Genomic DNA, 11411 nt, shown 5'->3' with positions numbered 1-11411 from the left:
ATCCGACACGATACAAATCTATGATTGGTGGATTATTGTATTTGACACAAATCAGACCTGATATAACGAATACAATGTGTATTGTTTCAATATTTCAAAGCAATCCTAAAGAAAATCATGAAAGTGCAGTAAAAACAATTTTCTAGTACCTACAAGGCACAACAAATCTTGGTTTATGGTATCCTAAGAATGACAATTTTTTAGTTATGTGCATATACAGATGCAAATTGGGCAGGAGATGTAGATGACAAAAAGAGTACCACTAGCGGTGCATTCTTTCTTGGTAGAAGGTTAATTTCATGGATCAACGAGAAGCAGACTTGTACATCATTATCTACAACAGAAGCAAAATATGTTGCAGCAACAACTAATTAGACTCAGGTATTATGGATCAAGAAAATGTTGAAGGATATCAAAGTAAAATGCAAAGAACCGGTAATTATTTATTTTGATAATCGAGCATCAATAGACATATCAAAGAATCAGGTATTTCACTCTAAAACAAAACATGTTTCTATTAAGTACAATTTTTTGAAAGAGAATGTTGAAGAAAATGAAGTAAGATTGGTTTATGTGAATACTAAAGAGCAAATTGCAGATATCTTTACAAAATCTTTGCCTAAGGAAACATTTGAATATCTCATAGAGAAGCTTGGGGTAATTTCTCCACCGGAAGAGACTTGAATGATGAAGAATGGCATCAAACCGACAGGGACTAACAGAAAAATCTTTTTTCGAGCTTTGATGAAGGTGAGATGCTTCTCAGGGGGAGTACTTAGTTGTATGTTATGTTTTGATTTTGATTCTTGACTATTTTGATATTTGATGTTAAAGGGGGAGAGATATCTATGGAAAAAAAATTGTACTTTGAAGATTGGGGAGAGATGTATTTTGGTTATATTGTTTCTATTTTTGGTACAAAACTTTGTATTGATCTATTTTGGGAGATTGTTGGTTTTTGGAATTTTGTTTTTGCCACTTAGATGTTTTTTCATCTAGTGTTGCCATCAATGCCAAAGGGGGAGATTGTTGGTATTATGGATGACTTTGTCATGTGTTGCATTGGTTTTGTCATTGATGTCAACACTTATCTTTTTGGAGGTCTACATTGTTGATTTGGCACTCTGGTTATATTGGTTTGTTGAACCGACACATTGTGGTCCCGACATGGATATTGGCTTATGCACAGTCACTGGTATATATTTCATCGGTATCTCAAGGAGTTGATGATGACTTTCTATCATCCAGAGATCATTTGGTTATGTCGAAGACATGGATTGGATGTTTACATTTGGTTTTTTGCTTATTGGACTAATTGGGTTCACATATTTTCCTTAACTGACAGATAGGTCTAGGTTATGGATTGGTACAAGATATTATGTTCCAGATCAGCACGACACATTTTTGAAATGGTTTATTGATTGAATAATGTGTAATGTATTGAGCCGATATATTGTATTGCATCAAGACTTATTTTGTAAATGTAATATCTTTAGGGAGTTGACCTCATCATAAGGTCTTAGGTTTTGTATTAATAATTGTAAGATCTTATTGAAGATCATATTATGCGTGTCTACGAATATTAAAGATCATTGTGAAGAACAAAAATAAGTAGATCCTTGTGCGAACCACATAGATATTATCTTAAGGTTAAAGGAAAGGTTATCAAGGTATTTGGTACTCATGGTCAGAGCTTAAACTGGTACTGAATCCAGCATAGTAGATGCTATACTGAAGCAATACATTGTTTATTAGATTTAACCATCCAATTGTAGTCAGTGTGACTCCTATTTTGTGATTGAGCAGTGAGCTCTAGACGGTTGGCCTTTCTACATGTACAGACCCCATTATTGTATACACTCACTATCTGCATTAGTATCATCTTATTGTGGGTAAGGTTTCCCACTATGGTTTTCCCCCTTACAGGGTTTCCACATCAAAATCTTTGTGTCATGTGTTGTGGATGTTGTTTCTCTTTCTGTTTCATGCATTAAGTTATATCGGTATTAATATAACTATTAAATTTTTTTACCGACACTGAGTTTTAAGTTGGATTAATTAGTTTTGGGTTGTATTTATTGACAACTGATTCACTCCCCCCTCTTAGTTGTCCTTCTCGGTTCCTCTCAGTTGTAATTTATTGTTAGGAACCAAGAAGGACAACTAAGAGGAGGGGGTGAATCAGTTGTCAATAAATTACAACCCAAAACTAATTAATCCAACTTAAAACTCAGTGTCGGTAAAACAAACTTAATGCTGGTAAAATAGATTAATAGTTATATTAATACCGGCATAACTTAATGCATGAAACAGAAAGAGAAACAACATTCACAAAAAATGACACAGAGATTTTGATGTCGAAACTCTGTAAGGGGAAAAACCATGGTGGAAAAACATACCCACAATCATATGATACTACTATAGATAGTAAGTGTATACAATAATAGGGTCTGCACATGCAGAAAGGCCAACCACCTAGAGCTCACTGCTCAATCACAAAATAGGAGTCACACTGACTACAATTGGATGGTTAAATCCAATAAATAATGTACCACTTCAGTATAGCATCTACAATGCTAGATTAAGTACCGGTTTAAGCTCTAACCATGAGTGCCAAACACCTTCATAACCTTTCCTTCAACCTTCAGATAATATCTGCGTGATTCGCACAATGATCTTCTTATTTTTTCTCTTCACAATGATCTTCAATATTCACACACACTCATATTATGATCTTCAATAAGATCTTACAATTATTTAGACAAAACCTAAGACCTTATGATGAGGTCGGCTCCCTAAAGAAATTACATTTAGAAAATGTCTTGATACAATACAATATGTAGGCTCAAATACATTTACACATTATTCAATCAATAAACCATTTCCAAAATGTGTCGTGCTGATCTGGAACATGATATCTTGTCCCGGTCCATAACCTAGACCTATCTGTCGGTTAAGGCAAATATGTGAGACCGATTAGTCCAATAAGAAAAACACCAAATGTAAACATCCAATCCATGTCTTTGACATAACCAGATGATCTCCAGATGATAACAAGTCATCATCAACTTCTTGAGCTGCCGGTGAAACATATACCAGTGACTGTGCATAAGCCAATATCCATGTCGGCACCACAATGTGCCGGTTCAACAACAAACCAATATAACCAGAGTGCCAACCCAATAATGTAGACCTCCAGAAAGATAAGTGTTGACATAAATGAAAAAACCAATGCAACACATGACGAAGTCATCCATAATACCAACATTAGACATAATGTACCACTGAGAGGGGGGTGAATCAGTAGTTCTCAAACTTCTCCCTTTAACTATCCTATGTGTGTATACCGCTTATCAGATCTAACTCAATGTAGACTTACCGGTTAGTGGGGAGACTAATCAAAATGCATTGACACATAAAGGGGAATTGCATAACATTAGCATATATGAGGACAACCCAAGATGGGAAAATCCTTGGTGAGAAATGTTGTTGGAGACTACTGCTCCAATCCAACTTCACAATAAATCCCTGATTGCAATGTTTAGGGCACCTGTTGGCATATGCACACTCCAATGAGACATTGTAGGTGATTGAAGGTTTTATCATTGATGGCAACCTTGCAATCCTATGGCTCCGGCAAAGCATTATACTGACAAGGCATTACACTAACAAGTTAGTGCACTGGCATCATCAGATCACACTCCACACTAGCACTCAAGACACCGACACCGGCACAAAGAAAGGAAGTATACTGGCACAGAGGCCAATAGGATTTTGTTATATTATATTTTGTTTATTATCGAAAAACTTTGTAAGCTGACTTGGCATGTTTTAAAATGACTCTTATATATAAAAGAGATCATTGTAGACATTTTGTAAGAAAGAAAGGAAGTAAGTGAAGAAAATGATGTATGTGAAATATTAAGGCAGGCCTATTATGCGAAATATAGGTTGAAGGGTTTATATAAGAAGCAGAGCAGCAATCGGTATTGGATCAGGCATTATAGATGCTATTGCAAAGTAGTACATGATATTGGATTTATATAATCCACATTGTAAGTTAGTGAGACTTTCCATTGAGCAGTGAGCTCTAGGCAGTTGGTGTTCCTGAATGTGCAGGCCTCTATTGTAAGTAATATTCTCTTATTGTCCGGTGAGTGAATATTATGGATTACAAATTCCACTGAGGTTTTTCCCACACCGGGTTTCCTCCTTAAATCCTTGTGTTATGGTGTGCTTTTCATGTGGATGTTCTTAATTCTGTTTATTACATTATTTCTTGCATACTGGTACACTATTATAATATGTTCTGCATGTTTTAAGATAAGAAATTCTAATTACCGGTTAGATACTGATTCACCCCCCCCCCCTCTCAGTATCTGTGGAATTCCTAACAATTGGTATCAGAGCCTAGTCCTCTATTTTCAGAAGCCTAACAACTTGAGGAAGATCTTGACACCTGTAAAGATGGAAAATTTGATGAAGCAACTTGAAGGAGCTCTTTTAGACTATGATGCAGAGAAATTGAAAAATATCAAACTAGAAGATGATTTAAGGGTAGCTCAGGATAGCATTCAGGCACTTCAAGAAAATCTTACTGTTGCAAGAAATAAGAGAAGAGAACTTTGTGAAAAGTTGTAGAATGAGAATGATGAAAAGGAATCACTTAAAGATCAGATAAGCAAGTTGAAACAAGAGAACATGACAACAAAGAATGAGATGCAGGATATGACTATGAGATTTTGTAAAGAGATTGAGGATAGGAAGAAGAATGAAGAAGAATTGTCCAGAAGACTAAGTGATGCAGCAAATGAAAACACAAGACTTAGCTATGAAAATGACACGTTGAAGATAGATCTGATGCACACTTAGAATGACTCCAATGAACTGATGAGATAGAAACAGGTCCTAGAAAAAGAACTAGAAATTGTAAATCAACATAAAGAAAAATTCAAGAAAATCTCAGAGGAACTTGGTACCTTGCTGAAGAATCAAAAACCTAAAGGTGACAATTCTAGAATTGGCTTTGAAGTTGGTGAGAGCTCTGGTACTACAAATACTCAGGATCATAGTAAACTGGTAAGACAACCTAATGCTTATAAATTCAATGGAAAATGCTTTAACTATAATAAGTATGGTCATAGAGAAAATGAATGTAGATCTAGAAATTATCAGAATATCAACACACCCACCGGTCAATGTTCAAAATGCAAAAAAGTTGGTCACAACTCTGACAATTGCAGAATGAATGTGAGATGTTATGTTTGTGGAAGATTTGGACATTTATCTAATCAATGTAGAACACAAACCGACATAGGTTATAGGAAAGCTATTCACAAGAATAATGCAATTTTTTATGCATGTAACAAGATTGGACATATTGCAAAATTCTATAGAAGTAAAGGATTACTGGTAGACAACAAAATTTCTAGCTTGAAGGGTAAAAAAAAAAGTTGAAGAGGTTAAGCAAGAATTCTCAAAACAATGGATTAGAAAAGCTGATCTAAACATTGGGAATACTCCTCCACCGGTAGAACCAGTCAATGCTTTACTGATAGGATAGAGTGATGCTTCATCGACAGGACAGAGCAGTGCTCCACCGGCAAGAAGTTCTTCATCTAATTGAAGAAAGTTTCCTTGAGGGTTTGGCAATCAAATGACACATGTGCTATTATTCCCTCGGTAAGAGATAAGAAGTTGGAAATTACTTATTACCGACAGATAATGTTAAGTGAATACTTAACTGGCATGCATTTAATATGGTAGATGGTGAAAAGACACTATAAATTTGAAGTTTTGGCTCAATTTCATTTCACCGAGATTTCAAACTTACGAAGAGCGCGAAGATTCTAAGCTAAGACATTTCGAGCTAAGAGGCAAGAACACTCCAAGCAATCATCCATCCTAAAGGTAGTAAAAGGTATTTTATCATGGCATCCACCTCTGCAATTGAATATATAGCAAACCCTACTATTGTCGAAGTCATAAAAAGACCTAGGCCCGCATTTCAATTAGTTCCTGAGGTAGCCAAGAAAGATGATACCTTAGGTGATTTTTCTCAAATTCCTAAGGGAGTTGTCTATGCTGAAGACAATTTACATTCACTATAAAATTGAGGAACTAGAAGATGAAGAGATTAAAACCATGTTTAAAACTATGATATGTGATGAAATCAGCAATGTAAAAGATGAACATAAGATCATTGAAACCCTAGGATTTACAGAGATCCTTAGCATTCCTGAATTTCCCAAGGATGTGATTAGGATAGTCTTAAGCAGGGTACATGGTGAATTTTTCTAGCTAGATGCAATTCACAAAATCACTAAGGAAGTTGTGAAAGCTATCACAGGGTTACCGACCACCGGTAAAAGGCCAAACAAAACCAAGAAGGTTTCCAATGACCTAGTTACTCAGTTAACTGGTGCCACATCCGATAAAAGGTCCTTAAGAGTAAATGATGTAAAAAACATTAATGTGAGATTTATCAGCATGATATTACGGTATAAAACTACTCATGCAAATAGACTTAATACAGTTTCAAGTTTATGCATTAAGAGTGCTTATGATATGGTCACAGATAATGCAAAGATTGATGTATGTGAGTGGTTAAAGGATGAATTAATTGACAACTTAGGCAAAATTAAGAAGGACAAGAAAGGAACTTTCAAGTTTGGAAATCTGCTAGTATGTCTGATGCTACATATAACCAAACAGGTTCCTGGTATAGGCTACAAAGAACTTGGATATGATATACCGGTAGGCAAACAATTAACAAAACTATTCAATAATATGGGAGAAGACAAGGAAAACAATATCCATGATTTCTTTCAACCACTAAAGGTCAAAATGAAGAAAAGAATCCGACTATCACAAAAGATTGTTGACAAATATAAGGATGAAATATGCTTTGTAATTAAGAAGGATGAGATCTGGATGGAAGCAGTCATCCCTAGGACAGTTTGGGTAACAGAAATGGGTTATGAAACAGAAGATCATATAATTGAAACATATGCTAAAGCACTTCTTGAAGCCCCTAAAGAACCTAAGGAAGAAGTATTTGGTAGTGCAGAAACTATTGAAAGCCAAATACAATCCAAGAAAAGAGTGAAAAAGGTTGAGGCAGTTGTAAGAAAAGGTTCTAGATAGGCAAAGGCCATTAAAGAAGATGTGTTAAAGCAAATCAGTATAATAGAGGATGAGTTAGCAGCTCCACAACCTGAAACTCACCTATCACCGGTAGGTACTTCTTCAAAGAGTGACATGCCTACAACTTTCAAAAGAGTTGTAAGGAAAAGAGATCCCTCATCGACAACCACATCCTCACCTAGGAGGACAAGACAAAAACAACAAGTAGTGAGATCTCCAGTAAGAAAGGCTACACCAAAGAAGAAGAAACTAACACCCAAAAAGAAGAAGAGGAAAAACAAGGACTTGGCCCCTCTTGATATACTGTTGAATGAAATTACAGAGGAAGGCAAATTGAAGAATATAGAGAAAATATATGATACTCTGACAACTGATGAAAAAGAACAAGTAGAAAATAGTGTTATATTACATGTGGATATGTATAAGAAATTTTTGATGGAAGTAGTAAATGAAATTCCAAATGAACTATTTAAGAGACTGGAAGCAAGAAGACAAGCAGTAATAGAACTGGACAAGAAAATAAAGATAGAGAAGCTAATTATTGTATATCCGGTGAATTCACCCAAAGAAATTGATGACTTAATTGCTCAAGCCAACCGGTCAGTATTTTCTACTGCACACTGGCACATTGCTTTAATGGTTGGAAGTGTTAATGAGGTGACTGGGGAGATAGAAAATGGATGGGATATATTCCTAGTTGAAAAAGAAAAATAGGAAGAATACAGGAACCCCAAACCTATAAAGGTATATCAGAAAGAAAGAGACAAGGGTAAAGGTAAAGTTGGTGGACCACCTAGTATCAAGGTTAAAGACAACTTACCCCCACCTCCTTTGATTACTCCACCAGTAAAAACAACAGCTATAGAAGATGAACCGGTAGCTGAAAATATGGATGTAGAAGATGGTAATCCTAATCTTGAAGTCTTATATACTGTGAATGTTGATACTCAAAAGATCAACACGGAGGTAGACAAAGATACAGTTGATAAGACTGACATGGCTAGTGAGCCTCTAGTAGCAGAGCAAACTGATAACACATAGGAGAAACTGACAGATGACAAAGTGAAAAAGGTAGAGACTCAGACTCAGAATAAGACAATACAACAAACAAAGAAACAAACAGAGCAAAAGGCTCCTGAACAGGGACAACAACAGGAACAAGAACAGAAAGAAACAGTGCCACAGACAATTGGAGAAGTAGAAAAATCATTGCTTAAGGAAATGCAGACACAAACAAACCTACTAGAGGTCAATACAAGCTTGGTTACTTCCACTGGCGGTTTTCAAAATCTAGGTTCATCATCACGCTACAAATCAACTAATGTGACTGAGGTACTATTAGATTCAATTAAAAAGATAACAAACTACAACTCACAAGCTTATAAGGCAATAGATGATACCATACCAATTTTGAAGGTAATTGCTCCTAACTGTAATATAGACAATAAAGATTATTTAGGACAACTTGATATCTTGTGTAAATATATCACAGAAAACATTGAGAAAATAAAGGAAGAGACATTGAAGGATAAAGTGGAAATTGAAAAGAAGAACTTTGATGAGCAAATAAAGAAGTGTAACAGAGATTTTGACACACTTCTACCAGAATTGTGTAATTTATTGAAAGAGTACAAAACTCTGTACAAAGACACCTGTAAGACAAAATTTTTGACTGTAGATATAGATAAAAAGATGAGCAAGGTACATGATGAAATCAATAAACTTGCAGATAATTTTGTTAACTCACCTGATACACTATCAATTTTTGAGCAAAGGGGAACAAATTTTGAGGAAGATTTACTCAAATTAGAAAGAGAAAAATGGAGAGAATAGTGAATAAGCCAAAGTATATGAGATTAAAACTAAGTCCAAGATTGGACTATCTAGCATCATTGTGGAAGGAAATATCTGAGGCACTGATACAAGGATAGAAAACACCGGCAAAGCATATGCAGCACCTCACCGGTACAGTTAAAAGAACAGAGACAACAATAAGAGATAGTAAAAAGTTTATAGAGAGTATACACTTTTGAAATTTCTCATGAGTGTTGCCATCAATGCCAAAGGGGGAGATTGTTGGCATATGCACACTCCAATGAGACATTGTAGGTGATTGAAGGTTTTGTCATTGATAGAAACCTTGCAATCCTATGGCTCCGACAAAGGGTTATATCAGCAAGGCATTACACTGACAAGTTAGTGCACCGGCATCAACAGATCACACTCCACACAGAAGCATTAAGGAAAATATTAGGTAGACCTATTATGTGAAATATAGGTTAAGGGGTATATGTAAAGAATAGAGCAGGAACCGGTACTGAATTTGGCATTGAAGATGCTATTGTAAAGTAGTACAAGTTATTAGATTAGTATAATCCTTATTGTAAGTTAGTGAGACTTCCCATAGAGCAGTGAGCTCCAGGCAGTTGGCCTTCCTACATGTGTAGGCCCCTATTGTAAGTAATATTCTCTTATTGGCCAGTGAGTGAATATTGTGGGTCACAAATCCCACCGAGGTTTTTCCCACACTGAGTTTCCTCATTAAAATCTTGTGTTATGGTGTGCTTTTCATGTGGATGTTCTTGATTCTATTTATTGCATTATTTCTTGCATACGATACACTGTTATATTATGTTCTGCATGTATTAAATTAAGAAATTCTTATTACCGGTTAGATACTGATTCACCCCCCCCTCTCAGTATCTATGGGATCCCTAACAACCAGCATCGGCACAAACAAAGGAAGTATATCGACACAGAGGCCGACAGGATTTTGTTATATTATATTTTGTTTATTATTGGAAAACTTTATAAGCCGACTTGGTATGTTGTAAAATGACTCTTATATATAAAAGAGATCATTGTAGACATTTTGTAAGAAAGAAAGGAAGTAAGTGAAGAAAATGATGTATGTGAAATATTAAGGCAAACCTATTATGCGAAATATAGGTTGAAGGGTTTATGTAAGAAGCAGAGCAACAACCAGTACTGGATCAGGCATTATAGATGCTATTGCAAAGCAGTACATGATATTGGATTTGTATAATCCACATTGTAATTCAGTGAGACTTTCCATTGAGCAGTGAGCTCTAGGCAGTTGGCCTTCCTACATGTGTAGGCCCCTATTGTAAGTAATATTCTCTTATTGGCTAGTGAGTGAATATTGTGGGTCACAAATCCCACCAAGGTTTTTCCCACACTAGGTTTCCTTGTTAAATCCTTGTGTTATGGTGTGATTTTCATGTGGATGCTCTTAATTCTATTTATTACATTATTTCTTGCATATCGATACACTGTTATAATATGTTTTGCATGTTTTAAGATAAGAAATTCTAATTACTGGTCAAATACTGATTCAGCCCCCCTCTTAGTATCTATGGGATTCCTAACAACACCAGCCTAAAGAGAACCAACCCCTGATTTTAGGGCACCAACCCAAGGAGCTACAACCCCTGCACAGAGCTACAACTCAATGAGTACAAAACATAATCTTTAACAAATTAATAACCTTGTTACAAATGGATTTTGTAACACTCCTGGAAATCTCTATGTTGGATCACTTGTCCAGTTCACTGTCAATTCTCTACCTCACCTTGTCACTACTGCAACCTTATCTCTTGTTGAAACCTTATCAGTTCAACCTCTTCTCCTTCTCTACTAGCCCTCTCTTTGTCAGTTGTCTCTTTTGGTTACTTCTTCTATCAACTGCTTTGTTGCCCTCCACTGGTACTATCTTATGTCGGTTCTTTGCTTGTCTACTGTACACTCTTCTGCAACTCTTCATTGTTGTTGGTTGAACTCTTCAGCCCTACTCTCTCTCACACTCAATCTCTCTTCTGATACTTGTTGAGTACTTGACTGGCTCCTTCTCACATGCAGCAACACTCTCTCATTCAGCAGCTTGCCGGTTGCTTTAACCTCACCTGTTAAACCTTCACTAAAATCTATTACCTGTTGTCTCCCTGCTACTCGATCTCTTTGATCCTGTATAGATATCACCCTTCATAGACTTCTCTATTTGACCTTTTACATCACTTGGCAGCATCTCTCTCTCTAAGGCATCATTAAATCTATCTTTGGCCTGCATATTTGTATTCAAACTTTCTCACCAAGATGTGAGTTTGAACTTGGAACCATTAGGGTTTCTTCCATAGATCACGAGGCAAGTCAGATCTGATCTAATCTTGTTCTGCATGAAGATAGGAAGCCTACAAGTAATCATACATTACCTACCATTTCTTCTTTCTTCCAAGGCACATTTTCTA

The sequence above is a fragment of the Cryptomeria japonica genome, chromosome 5 (genome assembly GCF_030272615.1).
Source record: "Cryptomeria japonica chromosome 5, Sugi_1.0, whole genome shotgun sequence".
NCBI lineage: Eukaryota > Viridiplantae > Streptophyta > Pinopsida > Cupressales > Cupressaceae > Cryptomeria > Cryptomeria japonica.
This window is presented reverse-complemented; position numbering follows the sequence as displayed.